The sequence below is a fragment of the Pelodiscus sinensis genome, chromosome 1, assembly GCF_052426305.1.
Source record: "Pelodiscus sinensis isolate ZL-2025 chromosome 1, ASM5242630v1, whole genome shotgun sequence".
NCBI classification, from domain to species: domain Eukaryota; kingdom Metazoa; phylum Chordata; order Testudines; family Trionychidae; genus Pelodiscus; species Pelodiscus sinensis.
Window position 1 is genome coordinate 339,569,433 of NC_143052.1, and position 25,268 is coordinate 339,594,700.

The 25,268-nt window shown below is 48.0% G+C and overlaps 1 protein-coding gene across 2 annotated transcripts in view; it reads left to right on the forward strand.

Moving 5' to 3' along the window:
* Positions 1–25,268, forward strand: part of GAB2 (GRB2 associated binding protein 2) — a 174,745-nt gene that overhangs the window by 53,773 nt on the left and 95,704 nt on the right. The window contains exon 2 of one of the 2 annotated variants that reach the window (XM_006131909.5): positions 13,479–13,557. The exons of the other annotated variant lie outside the window; for it this stretch is intronic. The gene's annotated coding sequence lies outside the window, so the exon portion shown is untranslated. The remainder of the gene's footprint in view (positions 1–13,478; positions 13,558–25,268) is intronic. 2 annotated transcript variants of the gene reach the window in all.

Sequence of the window (25,268 nt, forward strand, 5' to 3'; positions counted from 1 at the left end):
TGTAGCAGGGGAATGAGGTGAACTCACTTTTGTCAGTGTCTGACTTCATTATGTGCTTGCCTTGAGCATTACTTCACCAGCAAAGTGCCCCTTCCCACCCACTATCTCCACTGTCTCTGATCCCAGCTCATGGGTGTATCCAGCCAGGAAGGGATTGGAATCCCCCCTCCCCTTTACTGTGCAGTTCGCACATTCAGTGATCTACTGGATAATTCAGTACCCATTCACATCACTCAGGTCAAAAAGTCCATAAAGTATGAATCATGCAGAAATCTTCCCCTCCCCTCCTGGACGCAATTTACCGGTAATTAAAGACTCGGTCTTCTACATCTAAACCAAAATGAATTCCAGCCTGTTTGTGTTTATAAGATAACATATATACATATAAAGCAAAGCAAGAGTTGTGCAATATGTCAAATCTCTGTATTCAAGACTATAAGGTGAATGGCTGTAGGTTCTCACCTGCAGTCTTCTACAACTAAACCAATTGCACTTTTCTAATAATTATTTAGGCCTTTAAAGACTGATGACAAGAATCTTCCTGTTGTAATCTTGCCATTATTTTTTTCATTTCACATGATATTCCGCCAGGTGTCCACTTGGTACAAGGCTACAGAAGAGCCCTCTGGTTCAGCAGAGCCTCTCTCTTTGGCACAAAATAGGTATGGCAATTATCTGTCCTGGCTGCCATGTGTCCATCCCATGAAAGACAGAGACCTTACAACAGTGATCTACCTCCATCCTTGCTAAGTTCCTACCAAATTCATGTCCCATTTGGTCAATGTCATGGTTAGGAGGTGTTTAAAATAATATATTTCTTGGCTTCAGATATTTAAATCTGAAATGTCATGGTATTTCCTGACCTAAAATACCTGGGAGTTCCAAAACAGGGTCATGGTGTGCGGGGCGGGGGGTGTTACAAAGCTATTGTAGGGAGAAAGAATCACAGAATTACCACCTTTACTTCTGTGCTGCTGCCTTTAGAGTTGGGCAACCAGAGAGTGGTGGCTGCTGGCTTGGTTCCCAGCCACGAAGGCAGTGCCATTACCAGCAGCATAGGAAAAGTAAGTGTACCTTACCATGCTGCTCCTACTCCCTCACTACTGCTGCTGGTGATGCTGCTTTCGAAGCAAGACTTCTGGCCAGCAGCCACTGCTTTCTGGCCACCCAACTCTATGAAATCTGGCTCCCCTACAACAGCCAGATTTCATGGGGAAGATCAGATTTCATGGTCTGTGATGCATTTTTCAGGGCCATATATTTGATAGGACCTTAATCCCAGCTTTCCCCTTGACATGGAAATCTTCTCTCTTACTAATTTTCTGTATTTAGATTAATAATAAATTAAGAGTCCCAAACCAGCTTTACAAAGAAACTCAATTCAACAACACGAGCAGGACATGTTTGCTGAGTGATGGGCAATACAGTCAGCCAATGAAAAACAAGCTAGAAACATGACATCAGAAGTCTGGCATTGACTGAACAGGCCTTTAGGGCAGGCTGCTGCTACCCAGCGAGTTGATTCCTTGGGTTTGTCTTACACCAAACTTGCTTCCATTTGTTTCGCAAGTCCCCTCACCTTGGAGCTCTGATGGAATTCAAACCTGCTTTCGTTCTCCCAGGCCTCTAGGAAGAATCAAACCCTGCGAAGCCATACAGGTCGCCTTTAATTTCCTTCTTCCTCCATGGATCATGGGTGAACTGTGTCTAAGGCCTGAGATCTGATTTATTGAGCTCCGAGTAATAGGGCTTTTCTGAGAGTTGCTGTCAGAAAGATGAACAGGCCCCTTGGAGGCGAGTTCCTGAGAGATTGATATCGCTGTTCTACTTAGTAGAAAGCAGTTTAGATTGTCCTTAAAGCAGGGGCAGGTCTGCGTTGTGAATTATGGATGTGCTCTTAGGTCTGTTCTAGAGGGAATCATGGATAAAGCAAAGCTATCCAGATCCAAGTGCTGGCTGCAGGCCCATTGTTGGGGCGTGTGGAGAGCAAAGGAGGCACCTGCCCTGAGTCCTGCTGATTCAAATGGGCCCGGGGCTTTCAGCTGCCGTTGCTACCATGGTAGTGGCCAGAGCCTTGGGACCTTTAAATCGCCTCTGGAGCCCCCCGCAGCACACTCTGGGCAGCACTATGGGCTGGCTGGGGGGGTCGAGGCAATGCCTGAGGACTGGTTGCTCCAGCCCCATCTCTTCCACCTGAGGCCTCGTCCCTTCCAAGAGCACAGAACTGTTCCCCCTGCAGGCAATTCTGTCAGCCCATCTGGCTGAGATTTCATATGAATCTGTTTAACACCATGAGAAATGGTCTGAGGTAAATAAGATGAAGTTTAATAAAGACAAATGCAAAGTGCTCCACTTAGGAAGGAACAATCCGTTTCACACATACAGTATGGGAAGTGACTATTTAGGAAGGAGTACTGCAGAAAGCGATCTCTGGGGTCATAGCGGTCCACAAGCTAAATATGAGTCAACAGTGTGACACTGTTGCAAAAAAAGCAAACATGATTCTGGGCACCATTTGGAATGAGGATTTTTTTATTTCTCATATATTTATTTTTAATTCCCCCTCCCCACAGAAACCCAGACTCCACTGCTGTCCGCACAAACCATGCCCTGTTATTCAAGCAAATGTTTTGTGGAGTTAAAAATAAAAGCCACTGAGTGCCTACTAGAATAACTATGAAAAAAACAGATATTTAGTTCTACTATAAAAGGCAGGGGTGTCTCTAGCTGTGAGGTCAAAGGCATTTTCAGGCTAAGTGAGATTTATTTTCAGTTCCACAATCTATTAATGTGCAGCAAGCCATTCTACATTTAAATCCTCCCTTCCAAGAAGGTGCAGGGGTACTACAGGGGGGTTAAATCAAGGCAAGATTAGCATCACGAGATTTTAAATAATTGGTCCTAGAAAAGTGGGCTGAAATTTAAAGTTGTCTGTTCATCAGGATTGTCACAGTAGAGCGTTAGGATCAAGGGGGGTACATTGTGCAAGCATCATACAAACAGAGAGAGGTCCCTGAGCTTACAGCCTAAAAAATGCCTAGACACTTTCTTTCTTAACACACAGCGGGAAAGGACCAATGAAAGGATTTTGTGAGCACCTAGATACTGCAGCGATGGACACTGTAGATATGTACATGTGCAATTGAAACTGAAAGCGGGTGGACCTGTTCTCAGGCTATATTAAATTCAGTTTCATTGTTTACTGCCTGGGAGGAGGGAGGTCTTTCAGATGAGATCTAAAGCCAAGTGTAATAATTAGGTCTGCCTGAACATTTTCTAATCAAACATTTTGGGATGGAAAATTGCTTTTTCAACATAAAGAATTTTCACAAGAAAATCTAGTCTACCTCTCCGTTGTTCCCTACTGGTGTGTTCTGTCTTGGTTCAAGAGACACGGCTTTCCCTGTTTCCCTTGGGAGGCTATTCCACACTCTAACAGAGCTCACTGATAGAAGAGGTGTTCTAATATTTAGCCTGAATTCTCTTTCAACCCATTCTTTTTCATTATAGTTCTTAATACCAATCTAAACCATTTCTCTTTCTCCTCAATGTTCACACCCTGCAAATACTTGCAGACAGTTATCATGTCCCTGCTAAGCTGTTGTTTAGCCAAGCTAAACATATTAGCTCATCTAGCCAGTCTCTCTGGCCCTTTAATCATACTTAATATTACTCTTCTTGGAACGTCCTCTTGTTGTTGACATCTGTGTGGGACTGAGGTGCCCAGCACTGAATGGAGTATGAGGAATCTAATCCTACAGGAATAGGAGCACTCTGTGGAAAGCCAAGCTACCTATTAAACGACCATCGGACATTACTGTTTAGAAACCGCCTTTCCTTATTACATCCTGAATTGTGCCCCTTCTCTTTCTCACATGAATCTGGGAGAAAGGCTGTCCCCCGTTTCCTCCTCAGCCAAGTGAGACCTAGCTACATCTTGGGTCCGGGTCTAATGCGTAACAAAGTTCCTGCTCTCCAGAAACTCCTCATGCACGCAGGCAGGTGAAGACGGACGGGGAGCATGCAGAGCCTTGTCTGATCAAGGATTTATATGTCCTCACTGAGCTCCATTTCTGTTCTTTTCCTCATTTGCTAAAAGCAAACCCCCATGTAAAGCCATTAGCCAATCGCTAAATGCAGTTTCCACAGACTCTTTAGCTTCCAGGGGTAATCAAAGTTCCCTCCCAGCTCTAGGACCATAAGTTACAGCATGGTGGGCAAAGCAGTTTTTTGACCAAGAACTTCAATAGGCCATAAAGGCTGAGATAACACTCATCTATTGCCAAAACGTTACCCAGCCTCAGCAGCAGCCACACTCCCAAGCTTAGTCACCCAGCAGAGCCTCTCCCTCACCCCTGAGCTCTGGCTGGCCAAGGGAATGCAGAGACAAGTAGAAGTGCCCTTAACTGCAACTCCCTCGAATGCTTAGTAATTACCAACCCCTTTCTCCTGATTGCCCGGGCTCTTGGAGCTGCTGTGTCAGAGCACATGGGGTCACACTCAGACCCCCCTACTAAAGGGACAGGAGTTCTCTGTATATTTACCTGAGTGATCCTGATGATGGTGTGGGAACAGCAAAGCTGTAATTCTTTATCCTCTTTGGTGGGAGGGGTTATTGATGTAGGGAGGCAGGGGAAGACTCTAAAATGGGTTTCAGCTCAGATTTATTCACTCAGCTGTTGAAACTGCGGGAGCATTCATTGCTAGAAAAGGACACTTAAATTGCAGAATCAACACACATGCCTCCATCTCTCCTGTTTCTTCCTGGCTTGCCAGTGAGCTGCACTACCTCCTAGCACCACTGCTTCTTGCTGGTAGATTCATATCCGGTCGTTCACACCTCTCTGGGTATTTGCCTGACAAACAGCGCACAAGATGAGGCCTTGCTGGAACTAACGTGTGCGGGAGCTCTGCTCCCCCAGGAAGCCTGCAGAGACTGAATGGACGCCAGTGGGCAAGGGAATGGCTTGTGATGTGGAGGCTGGGCTCAGTCATTTCACACAGGCTTCTGCAGAGCCAGGTTCCGAGAGCTGGGCTTTTAGACAAGCTCTTGGAAATTAAGAGGTGAATCTTAACCAGCTGAGGTGTCTGAGAACCTCTTCCTTGGGGTTTTCACTAAGGGCCTCACTGCAGGGATGATGGAAGCTTCTTGAAAGTAGGGGCAGGACCACCAGTCCTGTGCAGATCTGACAAAGTGGGTCTTTGCCCACGAAAGCTTATGCTCCAACACTTCACTTAGTCTATAAGGTCCCACAGGACTCCTCGCCACAATAGGTTGTGTTCCCAACAGGCTCTTAGGAGCCACAGCATTCCAAATTATGTTCATCTATGCTCTAGTAAATTCATTGGTCTTTAAGGTGCCACTGGACTCCTTGTTTTTGCTGAAACAGACTAACACAGCTACCCTCCTGAGATTAGAGATGTTAAATTGCGGTGTGATTTGTGTTCTCTCTCTCTTTCTCTTTCCCCCCTCTCCTATGCTGTATTCTCATCTGTGATCCAACAGCCCAGTCTCAGCCACTTGCTGCTGCTGAGTCACACCAGCATACCCAGTGAAGGATACAAGGGGCAGGGTGAGTCAGCACAACAATGCAAGAGCTCCTGAGGCAAGAGGCAGGTCAGCCGTGTGCAGCGTGAAAAATCCTGCCTCTCAGCTGACTTCTAACACATGCCAGATATTAACGGAGGAGCACACAGCACCGTTGCGGATGGAACAGCCCGTGGTATAGTTAAAACTGCGGCTATGGAACACACACACAAAAGGGCAGCTTGTCTCCATTCACTGACGGTGAGCCAAGGAATCTCTCGTTAGGCTGGCCCTCAGCAGCCTCGCTGACGTCCATTCACCCTGCTGGCTGCGCAGCACTGTGTGGTGAAGTAGCATACCTGCTGCATACCTCTTTGTAGCTGCCAAACTAGCCTGGGTGATTAATACTTAGCACATGCATATGAGAATGCCTGTTGTGTGAGGATTGTGCGAATGCTAATTAGCTCTCAAGAACACTGTGAGGAAATGCATTGGCTCTGTGGCTGCATATGGGCTATTAGCTGTTCAGCAGCTGGAGTGTGCTTCTCGGATCACTGATGTCAGCCAGGAATAGTTGTACTGAATTGAATGGCGTTATGCTGCTGTGAAACGTGTGTAAGTCCCAAGTCAGATGAAGAGGGAATGCCATAAATGGGGAGATGTTAGGAAAGGGGTAACTCTTCCTGAATTGCCTGGGGAGCACAAGCCACTGGCTACAACCGCCGTCTCTGTCATTTTTACCATTGAATCACCACAGTGTCCATCTCCTGCCTGCATATGTCAAGTCTCCTGCATGGCAGTGCAGATCATGTACTCCTTATCGGTAGGAGCCCCTCTAGCCAGCTTCCAGGCAAGGTCTGTCTGCCCGATAGATTCTCCTCCGTGAAAGAACAGGGCTAGGGCTCCCTTCAGAGATCTCGTCAAATCCCCTACACAAAGACTCCACGCTAAACCACAAAATAGCAGTCCCCAACATCTGATACCTGGTCACCCTGCCTGGGAGTAGATAGCATCAGTGAAGCTCTTGGTTTCAGCTCCTTTGGAGAGCATTTTTCTTGCTATACAAACCCAGGCCTTCAGAGTGCTACCCCAGCTCACTCTGACCTTTCATAACATCCATGAAGAATGCTTCCTTCTGGCCTTCCTAGCCCTGCCCCCTCGCCCCAGTATCAGCCCAGACATAATATAATACTTGAGTGTATCTCAAAATCATCTTTTCTACCAGTCCTCCAACTAGCTGCTGGTTCCCCCTCCCCATTCCTGTTCTGGCGGAATGATTAACACATGCTACAGCAAAACTCATTGTCTCCTCCTTCTTCTCCTCTTGGCTTCAGGTTCAGGTTCCCACAGCCCTTTGCTACCTCGCAGTTCACAGAAATAATAAAATACTAGAACTGGAAGGGACCTTGTGAGGTCATTACGTCCAGGCCTCTGCACTAACAGCAGCACCATCTAGATCGGGGTAGGTAGTAATTTTAGAAGGGGACCAATTCTCAAATTTTCAAAGTGGCCCTGGGCCACCTCCTGAAGGGGCGGGGCCTTGGGCAGAAGGGGCAGGGCCAGGACACTTCTGTGCTCCCCTGCCCACAGACAGGGCATTGGCCTGGGGGTGGGGGGAGCACATGAAGTCTTTGCTCCCTTGAATAGCTGGCGATTCCCTCTAGGCACCGTATGCCCCTGGTGATGGGAAGAGACTTTGTGTGCTCCCCCGCCGGGCCGCCCCAGGCCAATTAGAGCCTGGGGGCGTTGGAGCACTGAAAGTCTTATTCCAATGCTTAACCACTCTGATGGGAAGTTTTTCCTTAATGTCCAACCTCTACCTCCCTTGCTGCAAATTAAGCCCATTGCTTCTTGTCCTATTTTCAGATGTTAAGGAGAATACTTTTTCTCCCTCCTCCTTGCAACACCCTTTTAAGTACTTGACAGCTGTTATCATGTCCCCTCTAGTCTACTCTTTTCCAAATGTTTCAGGCAAAGAAAACCTTCTCAGCCCATTATGTAGCAATACTAAACACTTTTCCGTGCTCAAAGTGCTTTGTACACATCAGTGAAATCATCTTTGTAAAACCCTTTGAGGTAGAGAAGGGTTGATAGGAAAGGCAAAGAGGATCCTGAGATCAGAGAAGTTAATAAACCTGTCCAGGACTTGATGAAGTTTGCATCAGAGCCAAGATGAGAACTCCTGAATTCCTGGCTCCTCATCCTATGTTCAGACCAGTATAATATTCTAATTACTGTACCAGGCATGCCACCTGATTATGTGAGAGCCTTACAGGATTAAGAATAAACAAAGAATAGCATCTGTCATGTAAGGTTTCTCCTCCATTCCTGTCCCTCTGGGAGGCAGGAAGATATATGTCTGAAGGTTTAAAGCCAAGTGGCCTCTGGAACTTTCACAAACTCATAAGTTCCTGGAGCTAATAGCAATTGACTAAGAAGTGTAGTGAAGACAAGGCTTAAGCAACACAAAGCATATTGGCTTTGAAAGTATCACACATAAACTTGCTGCCATGTCCCATCGGAAGCCAGAGGAGCGAGCCGAGTGCTCTCGACAGCCAACGTTGCAGCAACGTTGTACTAGATGTGCTTTTATGTCTTATTTAAGATACTTACATGGGCCCCCATTCCTGCAGTATCTGAATACTTCACAACACCCTGATGGAGTACAAAAGAGCTGTTAGCCCCATATTACAGATGGGGGAAATGAACCGTAAAAAACTGAAAGGCCAGATTTTTAAAGGTATTTTGGTACTTAGTGACATACATGGGTGCCCAGTGGGGTTTTCAAAAGAACCTAGTTTCTGTCTCCTATTGATGCCTAACTACCTTTAAAAATCTAGCCCTAAATATCTGGCCCAAAACCTCCCTGGGAAAAGTGTGCTTCTCTCACTACTAGACCATCCTTCATCTCTGAATTAGCTCCCTAATTCACTCATGCCAATGAATCTCGGCACTGCCATCCTTGAGCTGTCTGACTAGGACCACATAAGGCTGTTTCATGCTGACACTTGCTTCTTTCTTGCCTCACTGCTTCTGATGTGTTTACGTTTGAGTGGAACATGTTTAAGTGGGTCAAGCAAAAAGGTCATTTTCTAATGCAAAGTGCTGCATGTCCTTACTACATTAACCCACTGGGATTTTAATAATACATGAAGGGGGAAGAGTTCACTGCCTTCTGAAACACTTTTCAAATATTGATCGTGTCGGCAGATGGATCACTGGCCAGTCAAGATTCCTCTGGAAATATACACAGTGGAGCCAATGGAGCATTTCCCACTTAGACCAGCTGCGGATCAGACCAAGGATTGTGAAAGGCTTTTTCAGTGCATCTGAGCAGTGAGATATTAGGGCTAGATCCCCAGCTGGTATAAATCAGCTTAGAAGTCAGTGAGGCTACTTTGATTCACACCAGCTGTCTGTCCCGGCATGGTGGTGGTACTGACTGCGCCAGAGGTATACATGGTGATGGCACTTTACACAGGCCGCCAAAGGCAAATTCCAAGGGTGCATGCTTCACATGAACGTGTCCGTCTGTTGTTTTTTTTTCTTTTCGGTTAGTGGGGGATGAACTGAAGGGTTGGACTTTGGCTTCTGGCTCAGTAAGGAACCCAAAGTGATGCTAATCACACTCACTCTACAAGCCCAACACTTTCACGTTTAGGCTGCAGCATGTCAGGGGAAGTGTTTGAAATCCAACTGGAAAACATTGCTCCAGAGAAATTTTACTGACACAGCTGCATGGATGTAGGGCCAGATCCTCAGCTGATCTATATTATTATTAGGGTCAGTGGAACTATGCTGATTTACACCACCCAGTGCTCTGGCCCTGTGTTTATACAGAAGATATCCCTGGATATAAATCAGCTCAAACATGTCTCTCCAACAAATTTTCCTTTGTAATGTATGCAGTTTCTTTGGACCCTTCCATGCTAGTTTCAGGTCAAGGCTAGAAGCATTTGGTGCAGAGAGTCTATTCTCACACAAGGATTCCGCTCCTTTATAACATTTGTAGCCCAGCTTTTAAAATTCAAAACCCTCCAAATCTCAGACTCCAAAGCCTATTGAAATCGAGCACTTCACTCTATAGAGGGCATGGGTGATGCCACTGACTTCAGTGGCGCAGGATTCATGGGCTCAGATCTTTAGTCTTTTGAGGATCACCCATCACTAACTTGAACCCCACAAGGTGCTGGCTATACCTTATTCCAGTGTACCGGGCTACTTTTTACGCACATGGAAATTCTGAAGCAAAGCAGGAAAGAAAGGGCCAATGTCAGGCAGTTAAAAACAAACAAAAGAAAGTATTTCTTCACACAATGCACAGTCAACTTGTGGAACTCCTTGCTAGAGGATGTTGTGAAGCCCAAGACTATAACACATTTCCAAAAACACCAGATAGGTTCATGTAGGATATGTATGTGATAAGGTGTGGTCACAGAAGACCCCTTTGGGTGCTTCCTGGTGTGCTAATAAAGCCACTGATACTTGCCTCCTTGCTCTCCGGGGCTTCTCACCACCCTGTCCTGCTGGGCTAGGTCTACTGGTCTTCCGCCAGCCAAGGCACAGGGCTGAGTTCACAGCCCCCTGAAGACCAATACAGACACTGAAACTCTTCAGGTCTGAGGAGAATGCAGTTTTGGGCACAGCTTCCCAAAACCCAACCCCCAAATGGGATCAGAACCCCAAATAAACCATTCAGGGCAAGCCCCCTTTAACAGTGAAAGGGGGATGCACACACTGATTGCCCTCTCAGGTAACAATTATTTACAGTGGGCTTGATAATAAATAAAAGTAATTTTATTAAGTACAAACAGTAGGATTTAAGTGGTTGGAAGTGAAAATAGGCAGAACAAAGTAAATTACAAATTTAAAATAACAGAAAACACATAGCTGGTTCTAACACCCAAAAGCTTATAGCAGACTTACCTGAAAACTGTTTTTATTTTAGCTAAACCTCCAAGCCAGGGAAGATCTTTTTCCCTTGGGGTCTCTAGTTCATTCTCTTGGGAGAGACTTGCCAGCCAAAGACAAAGATCTTGAAAACTTTGCATCTTAAATAGCCTTCATTTTAGGCTGGAATTCTTTGTATCACATTCTCCCCTTCCATGGAAAATTACCTAGTCAGACCCTACCAATTGGGGTGGTCACATGTCTTGCTAAGACCAACCACTGCTTAGACTAAAAGGACAAAGGGAGCCGTTTACAGGTGATTGGCTTTCACTTGCACCTTTAAAACCATAAACCATTCCCTACTCCATATTTCTAACATATTTACATACGAGAATGATACATACACCAAAATAAGATATCACAGGTCCAGCAGATTGTGACATTAAAATTGATAGGTTACATGAGGCATTTTGTCCAGCGTATCTTTGAACTATGCATATTTGCATCCATAAGTCAATGTCATAAACCATGGGGGGGAGGGGTCCCCCACAAGGTACATCAATTAGCCAGGATGTGCAACGACACAAAACCATTCTCTGAAGTGTCCTTAGCATCTCCTTGCCAGAAGGTGGGGAATGGCTGCACTAACCTGTGCTAGGGTTCGAGTGTAAAACCTCCACAGTAGCATCTGTGGGCACATCTAGACTCCGTTTTATTTTCGAAAGAGGATATTCAAATTCCACGGGAATTTGCATATCTTCTTCCGATTGCTTTTTCGAAAGTGTATCCTCTTTCGAAAATAAAACGTATTTTGTGTCCTTTGTCCCAAGCTTGAAATCCAAACTCAGGAAGGTGTCTGTCTAGCATTTAAAGCAGGGTGCTGGCGTGGGAGTGGAGAGCAGGACTCCTGGGTGATATTCCTTCCTTTGCCTTTCATTCTCTTGTGAAAGTCACTTGACCATCCCATGCCACAATTCCCCTGGTTAATGCATGTAAGCCCCACTGGGGCTCTGGGGAGCTCAACTAATTGCTGTCTGTGCAGTGCTCTGACACTCAGAAGGAGTGGGATAAAGCATTGTTATTGATTAGACATCACTCTCCCCTGCATGGCTCCATGCAGACCTCTCCATGGCTGCATGAAATGGCTGTTCACAGCATAACTCACAGCATCATGATTAGTTCATTCCATCCACAAATGCATCGTGGCAGTTGCAGTCTCATGGCAAAAGTTCACGCTTTGGCCATGTGCCCCATGGGGAGCAGCCTAGCTGTGATGCCCCTGTGGTCTTTCTGTGTCCAGACAGTTGTTTACAACGTAAGGTTGCCCATGGCTGCAGGCTGTTAGAGTTTATCCTTTAACCTTTACTCCCCAAATCCTTCCCAGACAGTCTCAGCATGGATTGTGCTGACAGAACATGTCTGCTTGGCACCACAGAAGAAATAGCCGTGTTGGCTGAAGCTGCAGAGACGTGACAATGGCTTTATAAGCCTTGCCAAGAGCTGGGATTTCCCTTTCCCAGATACCATGGTGATGGGCACAGTACAAATGCCTAAACCAGGGCAACTCAACATGCAGCCCACTGGCCACATGCAGCTCACGACCTGTTCATTTACGGCCCGTGGGTGGGAGTTAAAACAAAAAAGTAGGCAATATAATGGTCTTCTGTTGATATGTGTTTTAGTAGTTACGTTCCTGGAATGTCATTGCTCATTAAAAGTGCTGACATATGAGTGGAAATCGGGAAATATTGCATTTTATTAATATCAGCAGAACTGACTTAAATGGGGCCTGTGTGTTGTATAGTCTTCCCTCAATTTTTGTATTCATGCCCGTCAATGTGAAAGAAGCTACTTGCATATATATTTGCACATGTATGCAACCACACTTAAGTTGCGGCCCTCAGCATGTGCTGTGAGTATCATTGTGGCTCCCGGGGCTTCCAAAGTTGAGTAGCTCTGGCCTAGACCATCCATTCTGCAAGGCTGCCTAGTTGCATCTTTGGTGATTTTGGGCCTCTTTGGAGGCCCTAAAATCCCTCTCAGAGCTTTGATTCCACCTCTTCCCCAACTATTTTACGTCGTTTTATCGCATAAGGCCACTAATTCCTCCATATGATGCTTCCCTTAAGTGATGTTTCTTACTCGGTGCAAGGTATCACAATTGAGTGATGGCCTTTTGTGAACCCCTCCATCTATCCATCCCCACTCCCATCCCTCCACCCTCAGCTCCTTATGCAGTGCCCGTCAGTGTAACAGCCGATTGCCTGTCTCTGGCACTCTCTGCTGCTGTCAGTCCAATAGAACAGGAAATACGCTTACCACCTCTCCTGGCCATGCCATGACCTTCACGCTAAGCATACAGGATACCAAGATCCCAAAATGTCTTTAGGGGGTAGTGCAACTTCCTGCTTGGAGGTTGTATTGTCCATGACCTCAAGACTGCACAGTGCAAAGGCAGGGCTATACAAGTGGACTTTACTAATGGGAAGTCTTATATTAGGGCCAGTTCTGACATTGCTGTCAAATCTGCAACTACAGGTGATGGGGCACCAGCCCACCAGCGATAGGCTGCAATGCCAACAGGACACTATATACTGCTAAGGCTCCTGTGACGCATGCTGTGGAGTGTAAGCAGCTGAAGGACAGATGTCTGATGGCGATAACAAGACCTGGAGAATTAGGGCCCTGAGACACCACAGAATAGCCTCTCCTCCCATTTCATATATAACCTCAACTAGCTTCCTGAACTCCTCGGCCCCAGTTCTGGGACGATTTCTTGGCATGAGATAGGAGCTTTCCAGGAAGTGGCACACTGAATTTCAGGTCTTATAATCAGTATTCCCTATAAGCTGAGCACTTGGGTGGCCACACAGGAGAGATTCAAATGCTGCCCAACTGACTAGCAGAGCACCCACAGCACAGACAGCTCACTGCATGTGTTTCTATTAGTGGTTCACATGCCTCAATGAACATAACAAAATTTATTCTGCACATAGATGGAGAAAAAATTAGAGGGAACACTGCTTATAATAATAACTTACAGGGTGCTTTCTGTTTGTAGATCTCACTGCACTCTGCAAAGGTGAGGGAGCATCGTTCTGCCTGTTTTCCGGACAGGAGTGGACGGCTCACTGAGGCACGTACGTGGAAAGAGACTATCCCCAATGTCACACAAACTAGCCAAAGTCGGGCCAACAGGATAAAGCAAAGGTCTCCACTCACACCCCTGAGTTCAGCTCGCTGCTTCACAGTTGCTGCTCCATGGGTGCCTTTGTTAAGATCCTTCCTAACTGTCAGGGTGGTTAAATGCTGGAATAAGTTGCCTAGGGAGGTTGTGGAATCTCCATCTCTGGAGATATTTAAGAACAGGTTAGGTAGACATCCATCAAGGTTGGTCTAGACCAGGGGTGAGTAATAATTTTTGGCCAGGGGCCAAACTCCGGAACTGCCCTGAAAGGATGCTTCTGGGCTTCCCCACCCACAGACCATGATTGGTCTGGGGGTGGGGGAGCCTCTTTGTCCCCCCTCCCACCAGGCACTCTCCTGCCCTGGAAGCTTCCTTTGCCCTAATTGGCCTGGGAGCTGGGGAGCACACGAAGCCTCCTCCCACCCTGCGAGGGTCGCAGGGCCGGGGTAGAGCAAAGAAAGCTTCATGCAGCTCCCCTGTCCCCAGGCTCTGATTGGTCTGGAGGCTACGGTAGCGCCCGAAGCCTCCTCCTGCCCTAACCCCACCCTGCGAGGTGCACGCAGCACTTCAAAGTGCTACACACTCCTCGCAGGGAGCAACCCAATCAGGGTCTGGGGGGCAGGGGAACTGCGTGAAGCTTCCTTCGCCTTGCCCCCGCCCTGCACAAGGCCTGGGGGTGGGGGAGCGGCAGGGCCTCCACAGGCTGGATCAACCCACTTGGAGGGCCGAATCTGGCCCACAGATGCCCTTTTGCCCACCCCTGGTCTAGACGGTACTGGGTCCTGCCATGAAGGCAGGGGACTGGACTCGATGACCTCTCGAGGTCCCTTCCAGGTCTTGTGTTCTATGATTCTGTGACTGGTGTGAATCAGCCCTGTCTGTTTGTCCTGTGGGAGCTGAGCACATTTTTCTTGATGGTGTTCATTAGTGTCTGGTTTAACAGTCTCTGTTCACACATTATCAGTATTTTCATTTGGCCTGTTTATACTGTTATTGCAGCAATACCAATTCCAACAATTTTTTTAGATGCAGTACCTATATTTAGGGCTGATACCCAGGGTATTGGTGAAAGTATCAGATTTCCTGCTGCTGGTTTTTGGTGTCTGTGTTTTAAAAGGTGCTTTTTAGGGTGCAGGGAATTTCCTAGCTATGGTCCCTGCTCTCACTGAAACCGTGGGAGTGTTTCCATTGATTACAATGTGTTCAGGAACTGGCTGTTAACAGACATACGTTTTCAGGGAGGACTTGCCCCTGATCCACTCACGAGCTGTTTGTTTACTTTGCCAGCTGGAAGCATACCCGCTTCTTTTTGCAAAATGTTGCAAAAGACGGGCACCACTTTCAGTGCAAGTAACCAGAGCTTTGCTGGGCCAAGCAAGAAATTCACCCCTCTGCACAGACCTGAAGATGTCAGTGGTGCAGAGCCTTTTGGAAAACACTTTGCACAGGGGTGAATTGCAGGCGATGTGCTGGGCCAATCTCAGGCCATTTAAGGAGAACTCTGTTTTAATGACAGGTGATCTGCAAAGGGGAAATGAAACAGTTCAGCCCAGATTTCTGTGCTGGATGATCCAACTAACCAGGCTATGGGTGGGGCATAAAAATAAATCTCAATAACCTTTTCAGAATCCTTTCTACTGCTCCTTTTTATGAAATTTCTCAGTGCCAGAACCAAACCAGGACCTCTCGAGTTTAGTGCAAGAGCCTCTACCATTTGAGCTAAAAGCCACCTGCTTCTCAGCTATGGCTGTAGAGCAAACTCATTATCTCTGTGTAAGTGGTCTCAGTGCCATTAGTTGGGATAGTGGACCACACCCAGCAGCAGGGTTTCCAGTAAGGTATATGCCTGCACAGGCATGCATCAAGAATTTCAGTCCCACCCACCTCCTCAGCAGAGCTGTGCAGCCGTGGCCCCAGCTGCTCCTGGGGGTGGGGATTTGTCGTGGGTGGATGCTCCGTCCCAGGAGCAGCTGGGCAGCCACCATACGGCACACGTTGTGGCTGCCAGAGCTGAAGCCTGGGCCACGGTACTGAAAATAGCACCACAGCCCCAGCCAGAGCCGCGGTGCTATTTTTAGTACCACGATCCCAGCCCCAGCCGCCATGCAGCCCCAGCCCGAGCTGCTCCTGCGGCTGGGTCACATAGCATTCGGCTGCCCCATGTGCCAGGACTGCAGCTAGGCTGTGGTGCTATTTTTAGTACTACAGTCCCCCAGCTGCCACATGACCCCAGCTACTCCTTGGGCAAGGCTGCTTGGCAGGAACTGGAACCGGACCGTGGTGCAGCTGCTCCTGGTCTGGGGCCGGGGTGCTGAAAATAGCACCATGGCCCTGGCACACAGGGCAGTCACCCGCCATTGGGCCCAGCCCTGGAATCAGGGAGCTAGAGGAGGTTGAGGGGTGCAGAAGGGAAGGGAAGGGGCAGGGGAGAACTAAGGAGAAGGTGGGGGTGAGGCAAAGAAGGGGTGTGTGCTGAGGGGAAAGGAAGGGGCAAAGGCAGGAGAAGAAAGGGTCAGGGTGGAGGAAAGATAAATGCCAGGGGGCCAAGAAGGACAATGAGTGGGGAGGGGATGAGAAGGTATCAGTGGGGATGGGAGAGGGAGGGGGACAGGGTGATGCTGGGAGAGATGGAGAGGGACAATGGGGCCAAGCGGAAGGAAGAGGATAGGGGAGGGGTGGGTGCCAGGAGAAGAGGGGTTGAAAGGAGGGGTGGGCATGAGGAAGACAGTGGTTGGAGCAAGTCACGTGTGAGGGCGCAGAGGGGTGTGAGGAGAACTGGGGCAGAGGGTGGTGACGGGGTGGGCACCAGGGAAAAAGAGGACAAGGAGGGCAGGTGTGGGGAGGCAAGGAGCAGTGAGGGAAGGGGGAGGCACCAGGAGGGTGTAGGGAGTAAAAGGAGGTACAGGTTCCAGGGGGATTGTGGGGGTGAAGCAGAAGGGCAGACATGGGGAGGGACGGGCACCAGAGGGCAGAGGAGAGAGGCAGGGCAGGTGGGTAGAGGGAGGTGTTAGGAAGGGGGATGGGAAAAGGGGCTAGAGGAAGGGTAGGTGCAGGGGGGAACCACAGGTTCAAGTGTCAGAGAGGATGGGGAGAGGCTCAGGTCCCAGGAGGGCTGAGGGGAGTGAGAAGGGCAGGAGGCAGAACAGCAGAGGCGGGTGAAGGGTGGGGGGCAGCAGCAGGCACTAGGGGAGCAGATGGGGTGAGGGGAAGGTGGGAGACATGGCAACAAAGGGAGAGATTTATAACTTGGGTGTCACAGGGGCACTCATCCGAACAAGCGCACATGACCTCAATATTGGTGCACAAGACAAAACTCATTCTGCTCATGGATGGAAAATCTTAGAGGGAAGACTGCTCAGCAGGTGTGTGGATTACACATGTAGGTTTGCTGAAGAGATCCCAGAATGCAGCGTCACAAACATCTCCTTTACCATCCAGGAAAGTGGTGGCATTTGTGATGTTACATACCTTGTGTCAGTTCTTACCCTCAGAGCCAAGGTGCTGCCGTGACAGGATCACTGTCGTTGCCTTGCCTTGTTCCTCTCAGAGAGCCTCTATATCAGAACCGCAAGAAGGGCTAGCATATTGGCCCAAATGTAACATGGTTCCTTGGTCCATCCCCTGACGGGTTGAGTCAGCTTTCGCTTCTCCAGGTAGATTAACTGAGTTCCATAGAGACTCTCCATGAGCATCTGTCAGATCAGAAACAGCGGTGTGGCTTTCCCTGAAGTGAGGTGGGACTGCAGGTGCCTAGTGCCACTGAAAATCAGGACACCAGATCCTGCCTGCTGTCAGTGTGTGTGACACATGCCTTGGTACTTTTCATATTGGAAGGGATGTCACTCTTGCCCTCTCTGCTGTGCAGTGTGGCTGCACCCCATTGGCACTATATCTGGCTATATTTTATACAGCCCTTTGAGCTGAAAGTTTCTCCACCAGCTCTTCTGACAGGCTCCTTTCTCCCTGGCAGGCCCACATGAAATGAGTCAGCAATAACATTAATAATTATCAAAACAAATACTAACCACTCCCTCCTTGGGGCTCCCCTGTGTGCTCCGTGTCTGTCTTGTTTACACAGCAAGTTCCTCAGAGCAGAGCTGTCTGTACTTCGCGTCTTGTGTGGGCATCAAGCTAATAGCCGCCTTCAGCAAATGACCATCACCCCCAATGTAAATGAGTGTAATTAGCTGGTTTCTGACCTCTGAGCCAGGGAACACAGTATTGCTCCTCCGCTCTAGTTATGCTGTTTGTGGAGGCTGCATCCAACTGGAACATGCTGTCTTTAATGACATGCCAGTGGCTGTGAGGGATATGTTTACGTGCATGTTCTGCTTTGCTGCACTGACCCATCAACTGTCAGTGCTCTCACAGAGCCACCAGAAGGGCTACATGCGAAAGCAGACAGAGCAGAGGCAGGCAAAGGCAGTGAAATGCAAACAGGTGGGTCTCAACTGTGGTTTTTCTGTACTTACTGTCTCTACTCCAGAAGCACCTACATGCCCCCACTCTTAGCACAACACCATTGCGACTAGGAATGAAAGTGAGTCTCTGTTGTGAAGAGCTGGCAGGCAGAGTGCTCTTGTGGATAGAGCATTGACCTGGGAGTCAAGAGACCCCCCCAAGTTTCATTCCCGCCACTGACCAATGTTCACTGTAATGTAAGCAGTATGTTTGTATGGCTCCTCAGGATTCTAGTGCCACCCAGTTGATGAGCAGAACACCCCTAGCTAGGTTTGTGTTTCTCCTGGTAGTGCACATGCCTACGTGTACATAACAAAATTTGTTCTGCTCATGAATGGAAAAGCTTAGAGGGAACTTTGTTGTGTGACCTTGAATAGGTTACTTAGGGCTTGTCTACACTACAGAGCCTTTGCTAGTATACTTAGGCCGGCAAAGTCCCCTAGTGGAGATGTGGCGTATGCTAGCTAAAGGAGTTCTGTCAGTAGAGCTACTCTACCTCCCTGAAGGTCATTCACCATCCCAACAAAGATGCTCTTTTAGGGGTAGAATTGTGTTTACACTAGATATTTTGCTGGCTTGCAGAGGTGACACACGTGGGGTTATTTTCACCCCAACAGCTGGTCCAGGCAGGAAGCAGAATGGACCAATTATGTACAGTGTCCAGCTCAGTGGGGCCCTGTTCTTAGCTGGCTGTTACCATAAGCAGAAATAATAATCATAATTATTTAAATAGCCACAGGAAAGGAACTGAGGCAAAGACAGGTTAAGTGACTTGTCAAAGGTCACACAGGAAGTCTATAGCAAGGACAGAACTTTAGCATAGATCTTCCGAGTCCTCCCACAATGGCTCAATCCAAATGGCTCTCAAAGGATGGCTGTGCAAAGAAAACAGTGCCATCCTCTTATTTTCTTAGCAGTTCTGTCTTGGTATAATTTAATGCCTCACGTCTAGAGAAGGAGGCAAATCACTATTTCATCCAAGCTGAGACAGGCATGTGCTATGACAACAAAACAACACACAAGCCTTTTGCTGAAGATTAACGAGCCTCGAGAATTTTTCCGAGACTAAAATTCCTTCCCATGGAGCATGAACCATTCCCCCAGAAAGACTCCCACTGGTCCTAGTCTATTATACAGCAGTGTTCCTGTGAGAGAGCCTAAGAGGTGGATCATTCCTCGTGATTACGTACCTCCTTGTATTCCGTATTTCAAATTTATCCACAGCTTCCTGAATGATTGGTGCTGGTGCGGCGCTTTATCTGAATTAATGTGCTTACAATCAGGAACCATGCCTTTATCTGGGTTGCTTTAGAGAAGGAGGGGTCATGGAGGGTAGGGGCAGTGTGTGTTCTCTCTCTTAGTCCTCTCTTCCAGCTCTGTTTCCATCCATGTTTCTTTTCCTTTAACCTTTTGCGACTCGTTTAGGCGCCTGAGAATCCCTTGAGGAGTGCTGACTGGAAAATGGCTTTCCTGTCTCATGAGAGCTTTCAAGATTTCGAATTTCTTTCTCTGTCCTAAATCAGGATGAAGAGTAAAAAAATATCTCAATAATTTCTGTGAACTGGTAATCTGGGGGGAAAAATCAGACCGGGTCAATTGAAACTTTTCAATAATTTCAATTTGTTTCCATTTTTACCTTTTTTTTAATCACTTTTTTGGTACTATCAATTAGCTAACTTTTCGGAATGAAAAGCTATTTTGAATGGAACGTCCAAAAGGTTCATTTTAAAACTGTCATTTCAACAGCTTCAAAACTTTTTTTTCCAAAACACATTTGAACTGGGAGAGCAGGAGAGTTGTCAAAACTGATGCCTCCCAGTCAGGCCCACTGATGGGGAGGGGCAAAGGGAGCAGTTGCCCTTGGGTCTGGAGAGTCAAAAGGCCCTGGGGCTCCCAGCTTCCTGAGCTTCAGGCCTTTTAAATCACAGCCAGAGCACTATGCAGCGTGCTCCAGGTGGCTCTGAAGGCTGGCTGGGGCGGGGCGGGGGGAGGACTGGCTGCCCTAGCCCCATCCCTTCTTCCTGAGGTCCAGCCCCTTCCAGCAAGTGCATCACCTCTGAATTCAGACAACTAAACTTCTGACAGATTTGGAGTGGGCTCCAGAGAAGTCTGAGATGGTGTAATTTACCCCTTCATCTAGTCTCTCAGGGTATGTCTACACTACAAAGTTAGTTCAAACTAACAGACGTTAGTTCGAACTAACTTTAATAGGTGCTACACTAGCGCTCCGCTAGTTCGAATTTGAATCGAACTAGCGGAGCGCTTAGTTCGAACTAGGTAAACCTCATTTTACGAGGATTAACGCCTAGTTCAAACTAGCTAGTTCGAACTAAGGGCTGTGTAGCCCTTTAGTTCGAACTAGTGGGAGGCTAGCCCTCCCCAGGTTTCCCTAGTGGCCACTCTGGCCAACACCAGGGAAACTCTATGCCCCCCTCCCGGCCCCGGACCCCTTAAAGGGGCACGGGCTGGCTACGGTGCCCGTGCCAGGTGCAAGCCTGCCAGCACCCAGCTAGCAGACCCTGCACCTGGCACGGCACAGAGCCACCCACCCGATGCCCCCCAGCCCACCCCCTCTTGCCGGGACCAGGCTGGCGGCTCCCGGGAGCTTGCCCTGGACCGCAAGAGGCGGGCACCTTCCTGGGCTAGTGCGGACATCGTGGACCTCGTCCACGATCTCCGCACTAGACACAGGAAAGTGGCCATCTAGGGCAGGAGAACTGCCAGCCTGGCCACCCAGGAGCAGGTGTGCATGAAAATCAAGGGGGTCCACTGAGACCCCCGACCCTGAGCCCTGAGCTTACAATGGCCGTCCTGGGTCAGACCAAAGGTCCATCTAGCCCAGTAGTCTGTCTGCCGACAGCGGCCAACCCTAGGGACCCTGGAGGGGATGGACCGAAGACAGTGACCAAGCCATTTGTCTCGTGCCATCCCTCTCCAACCTTCCACAAACTTTGGGCAGGGACACCACTCCTACCCCCTGGCTAAGACCACTCCATGGACCCAACCTCCATGACTTGATCTCACTTCCCTTTCAACTCTGTTCTAGTTGTATCCTTCCCAGCCTCCTGCAGCAAGGAGTTCCGCAGGTTAACTATTTGCTTTCTCAAGAAGAACAACTTTCTCTTACTAGTTTCAAGCCTGCTACCCATTCCTTTCCTTTGGTGTCCTCTAGTCCTTCTTTATGGGAACTCAGGAAGAACTTTTCTGAATGCACCCTCTCCACCCAACCCCTGCTTTTAGAGACCTCTATCCTGTCCCCCCTCCGTCTCCTCTTTTCTAAGCTGAACAGTCCCAGTCTCTGTAGCCTTTCTTCATCTGGGACCTGTTCCCAACCCCTGATCATGTTAGTTGCCCTCCCTTCTCCCAGCCTTTCTCTTCCCCTCTCCCACCTCCTTTTCCCAGGCTCCCCCAGTTTTTTTCAATAAAGACAGAGTCAATGTTGGAAGAAACGTTATCTTTATTTTGTACATCAATAAGAAGCGGGGCTAGGGAAGGGTAAGTGGAAGGAGGTGAGGGAGGAATGGGGTACGAGCCCCCGATGGGGAGGACTGGGCTGGCTCTGCGGGCTTCTGGGGGTGGAAGCTCTCCTGCAGCCCCCCAATTACCCTCTCTCCCCAGATGGCAGCCTGCGGCAAGTGCAGCCGGGCTGATGGCCGAGTGGTGTGATGTGCCCAGTGTGGGTACTCCGGGCACTCCAAGCCAGAACTTCTTTGCAAGCGGGGCACCCCTTAGAACTGTCTGTCCGGGGTGGGGGTCGGGACCCTTTAAGCGCAGCCCTCGGCTAGCCTGAGACAGCATCTCCACGCTCTAAGTCCTCCTCTGATGCCCTGCCGGCACTGCTTCCGGCCATCCTTAAGCCCTGTTCAGAATCCACTCAATGTGGACTTGCTAGTTCGAATTAGCAAAACGCTAATTCGAACTAGTTTTTAGTTCTAGACGCGTTAGTTCGAATTAGCTTAGTTCGAATTAACTAATTCGAACTAAGTTAGTTCGAACTAGCGCTGTAGTGTAGACGTACCCTCAGTAAAGACTCTACACAAATATTAACTTTAACTCACTTCAGAATTAGCCCATTGAAATGCATCCAACTTAGGATGCTCCACAGTCAGCGTTCCAGTTAATCTGTTGCACCCTTTCTGACGGAGCCACCCATGTGGACTCAGCTGTATAATGTGACTGGGGACCCTACACTTTGGAAATCTGTGATGAGTGACAGCACTTCTCATGTCCATTCTTGCTCACAGCCACTGCTGCGGCAGCCATGCTTTAGGTATGCTAAATATCTTATTTTCCTTCAGGTTTTCTTCCTGGGCAGTTCAGACTAGAGAAATATGAAAGGTATCTCTGGATAAATTAAAACTTCCTATCTAGGACAGAGATAGAAGAGACCCTATGAGAGTCCAGCTTCCACGACCTGTACAGGGTCACCCACAGCAGTGTATTCTCCACTGGTTTGTCCAGACTGGCTTTAAATGACTCATATTCTAGTGCATCCACCACTTCCCTTTCACAGTGTAATAGATTTCACTTCCTAGTATTCAGCTTAGGTCCAGCTAGTCTTTGACAGTGGATAGAACCAGCTGTTTCAAAGGGAAGTACAAGAAATCCTGCAGCAGGCAGTTATGAAACAGTCTGTCTTCAGGGAAGCTTTCCTCCCAGTCCCAGTCCCCATCAGTAGTAGTTAATTTCAGAGAACATGTACCCTAAAAAGCATGTTATCACTAATGATTAAAGGATTTATCCAAAGTTCACTAAGGAGTCTAGGGGCATGTCTTCACTATGGGCTGGATCGATGGGCAGTGATCGATCCAGCAGGGGTCGATTTATTGTGTCTAGTATAGTATAGACACAACAAATCTATCACCAGGCACTTTCCTGTATTCCACCAAAATGAGAAGCACATAAGCAGAGTCATGATCCATTTGTTCTCTGTGCTTGATCTTCAACTAAGTTATGGACGATGCACCTTTCTTGAGGGTGTCAGATCCGTTGTTTCAGTGGGCTTCCATGGCTGCACAGTGGGCTGCTGTCCTTTAGTAACCTGGGGCCTGTGGAGGGAGGATGAATATAAGACCGAAAACTTTGACTAGATTCTGTATTTCACCGGGATCCTGTGCAGTGAGCAGCGCACTGTGGTGATGAGCTTCTCAGGAGGTGACATACATTGTTCCGTACTAATGGGAGCATCATCAGGGTGATGAGCTTTATTCCTAGATAAAATGAATGCCAATAATCCAGCCGTCAGGATACAAATCCATGGATCACCATGGACAACCCACAGTCCAATATCGTATGGTACAGTCTTCTGCCCAGCTGTAGATGGAAGGGATTTTGTTTTGTTTGCAGTCATACTTATTTGGATAGTTAAGGGAAATTGGACCGTCCAGGAAGACCCCAAGACTTGATGACTGAGATGTCTGGAATTATGGACAGAGTCCTGGGCAGATACAAAATTTGTATCCACATCTGATCTCTGCTCTCCAAACATGGTCCATGGATATCCGTAGATTTGCCAGGTGTTAATCATAGAAGCATAGGACTGGAAGAAACCTTGAGAGGTCCTCTATTCCAGTCCCCTGCACCCTAGAGAGGGCTATGTAATAACTAGATCCTTCCTGACAGGTGTTTGTCTAATCTGTTTTTAACCCTCCCCGCTACTCCCCTGTGTGGAGATTCACAACCTGCTTAGGCAATTTGTTCTGTCGCTTGACCACTCTGACAAGTTAGGAAAAGTTTCTTAATGTTCACCCCAAACCTGGTTTGCTGCAATTTAAGCTTATTGCTCTTTATTCTGAATCCATTTTCAGCCAGCTGCTCTTCCCCCAAATGCTGATGGCTCCCAGACACTAGGATAGATGGGACAGCAGGAATTGACTGCGTCAAATGCTGTAGAGAGATTCAGCAGCATGATTGCAGATGGATGTCCCTTGTCTGTGGATAAGAGACAGGCATCTATCACCAGTGTAATAAGTAATGCCTCTCTCACTTGTCCTAGCCCGAAATCTGGCTGAGGCTGGGGAATCTAGGATATGGAGGATGTGTATAGGTGGTTGCAGCAAGTGGTGGCTTATTATGTATTGGCCAGACTGTTGGTGATTGAGGGATTGTGGGGGTAGTTTTGCTTTTGCAGAATGTAGAAGATTTACCCCTCATTGCTCATGTCCTTAACTCAATTCATTTTTGTTTTTCTTCATTTAAATAATTGCTCTGGGGTGGGGCTGGGCATGAAGGGTTTACTCCAGCCTTCTCTCATCACAGCAGCTCGGGGCCAGGTGAGAAGCACCTGTTCATGGCCGCTGCCGCTCCAATTGGCACTGCTGGGGAGGGGTCTATGTCCCCCGGCTGGGAGAGGTCCAGGTTCTCCTGCTGTCTGTGCTCTCCAGGAAGAGCAAGGAAGGTAGCAAACTCTTCACTTTCCCGTTGCTCTTTAACAAAGACGAACAGCCAGCAATGTTTCCATACAAATCAGGGGGGAGGGTCTTCAGCTTGCCCCACCCTCCCTAGAGGGCACTTGAGGGGTGGAAGTCTCAGGGGTGGGACAGTCCCAGCTTAGGGGGCTCCCCCAGACAGCCCTTTTACCTTCCTGGTGATTCTATCTCTTTTCAGTATGGTTTTATGAGACGCAATCCCATTCCAGGCACAATCCATTTTCCTGGCAAAACCAAACCCTGACTTTGCTTTAAGTTATGAGAAAAAGAAGCTGTGTACCGAATTTGGTGTTCCTAGCGCTTACTGTTTAGGAGGAGTAATTGAACAGACAGACAGACAGACACACACACAAACTCTTTCAAATATATAGTAAATATTAAAAGAAAGTCTGCTTAAGGCATTATTATAGCAGAACAGATTCATTTCCCCTCTGACTGAACAATGGAACGATACGCCTTTGAATCACTTGTCACCCTTGCTCTCTGCACATTGGAGATGATCTGTTACAACTAAACAGACTGAAAGCAAACAAACACCACCTGCTGCTAGCAAAAGACGGGCTGGATTAAAAGGTTCTCTAGATGTGTAAACAGGTGTCGGCTGAGGACAAATTGTTCACATGTAGTTTGGAGAATTGTCTTTTAGCTTATGAGGGGCAGGGATGGCTGGCTCAGGTAACGAGCGATGATCTACAGTGTCCTTCAGCTCTGGCATAGCAGCTGGAATGCAGACTAAGGTAATAGAATAGTCAAATGACCACGTGAAATCTTAGCA